Raw genomic sequence first — 2,418 nt, forward strand, 5'->3', positions numbered from 1 at the left:
ATTATCATTATCGGACGATTATAATGCCCAACAACACACGTTAGGTACATAATATATTTTCTACTAACCTACACGTGAAGTGACAATCCATACCATATCTAACTTCCCACTTGATAACCACCATATTGTATCCTTCAGTAGCAGATATATTATACTTAATGATAATAATAATCATAATGATTACAATAATGATAATATTGATACTAATGATAATAATATTAATAATAATAATGATAATGATGATGATGATAATAATGATACATAATAATAATGATGATGCTAATAATGATGATAATGATAATAATGATAATGATAATAATAATAATGATAACAATGATGATAATAATAATAATAATAATAATGATGATAATAATGATAATAATAAAGTAATAATAATAATAACAGTAGTAATAATAATAATAATAATAATAATAATAATGATAATAATAACAATAATAATAATGATAATAATAATAATGATAATAACAGAAATATTAATAATAATGACAATGATAATGATAAAATAATAATAATGATAATAGTAATAATGATAATAATAATAATAATAATAATAATAATAATAATAATAATGATAATAATAATAATAATAATAATAATAATGATAATAATAATAATAATTATCATTATTATATATATATATATATATATATATATATATATATATATATATATATATATATATATATATATCAATGTGTTCATATGTATAGGTATGTATATTTGCGTGTGTGTACGAGTATGTATATACATGTGTATGTGGGTGGGTTGGGCCATTCTTTCGTCTGTTTTCTTGCGTTACCTCGCTAACGCGGGAGACAACGACAAAGCAAAATATATATATATATATATATATATATATATATATATATATATATATATATATATATATATATATATATATTTCTTTTCTTTTAAACTATTCGCCATTTCCCGCGTTAGCGAGGTAGCGTTAAGAACAGAGGACTGGGCCTTTTTTGGAATATCCTCACCTGGCCCCCTCTGTTCCTTCTTTTGGAAAATTTAAAAAAAAACGAGAGGGGAGGATTTCCAGCCCCCCGCTCCCTCCCCTTTTAGTCGCCTTCTACGACACGCAGGGAATACGTGGGAAGTATTCTTAATCCCTTATCCCCAGGGATAATATATATATATATATATATATATATATATATATATATATATATCCTTCAGTATGTTTACTTTCGATACTGAGGAACAAAAGAAGGAGCCAAACAAGTAAATTTCGTCAAAGACTTTCAAAGATTTTCATTAATTCAAATTGAAGAAACAGACGTATTATTTATTGTCTGGTTAGCTCAGTGGTAGAGCGTGAGTCTCACACACTCAAGGTCGTGGGTTCGAGACCCACACCAGACATATTTTTTGTCTTTTTCTTTTTTCATTTTGTCCGCATCACATGTGTGCAACATTCAGTATGTTCGTCCAACGTTATAGTGAAGATCTTCACAATGAATTGAGGTTTTCGACCTTATCTGAAAGGGTCAGGTCCACCAAGACGTCCTTGAAATCTTCCAGAAGCTTCTGGCGATCCTCCTCCAACTGCTGGGCACATCAGAGTTAACATGGGCCGGACATCGGTTGTGGAACGACTTAATCTGCTTCCGGTAGTTAGCAGGGATGATAATGAGGGCTCTGACCTCATACCAGGTCAGCTTAGTTCCAGTCTATTGCTTAGTTCCAGTCTATTGCTTAGTTCCAGTCTATTGCTTAGTTCCAGTCTATTGCTTAGTTCCAGTCTATTGCAACGACAATAAAAAAGTAAAACTCATTTCTTTGTGGAAAATTGAGAGGAAAACACGACAGCAACATGGAGATTTACCCTGTGGTTATTTTGCCGGCTAGTCGGCAACGGTCGGTCAAACAGTATTTTGCCGTGGTAATCTCAGTGCTTTATATAATACTATGTCACAAAATATGTTCTTGGGGGCGTAGCTCAGTGGTAGAGCGCTTGCTTAGCATGCGAGAGGACCCGGGTTCAAACCCCGGCGCCTCCATTTTTAATTTGGGAAATTCATTGTTTTCAGTCTTGTATATATATATATATATATATATATATATATATATATATATATATATATATATATATATATATATATATATATATATATATATATATATATATATCGTTCGATCAGGGAAGTTAAGCAACGTTGGGTCTGGTTAGTACTTGGATGGGTGACCGTCTGGGAACACCAGATGCTGTTATCCCTGGGGATAGGGAAGAAAGTATACTTGCCACGTATTCCCTGCGTGTCGTATAAGGTGACTAAAAGGGGAGGGAGCGGGAGGCTGGAAATCCTTCCCTCTTATTTTCAATTTTCCAAAAGACGGAACAGAGAAGATATAAAGATATTGTAAAGATGTAACTAATATAAGATA

The 2,418-nt window shown here is 31.3% G+C and overlaps 2 non-coding genes across 2 annotated transcripts; both read left to right on the top strand.

Annotated features, from left to right (window-relative positions):
- The first annotated feature begins 1,323 nt into the window (after nt 1-1,323).
- Nucleotides 1,324-1,395, top strand: TRNAV-CAC (transfer RNA valine (anticodon CAC)). Its single transcript has one exon. It is a non-coding gene; the product is annotated as a tRNA-Val (tRNA).
- A 566-nt stretch (nt 1,396-1,961) lies between these two features.
- On the top strand, nt 1,962-2,033 carry TRNAA-AGC (transfer RNA alanine (anticodon AGC)). The gene has a single exon. It is a non-coding gene; the product is annotated as a tRNA-Ala (tRNA).
- The last annotated feature ends 385 nt before the right edge of the window (nt 2,034-2,418 follow it).

The sequence above is a fragment of the Panulirus ornatus genome, chromosome 58 (assembly GCF_036320965.1).
Source record: "Panulirus ornatus isolate Po-2019 chromosome 58, ASM3632096v1, whole genome shotgun sequence".
Lineage (NCBI taxonomy): Eukaryota > Metazoa > Arthropoda > Malacostraca > Decapoda > Palinuridae > Panulirus > Panulirus ornatus.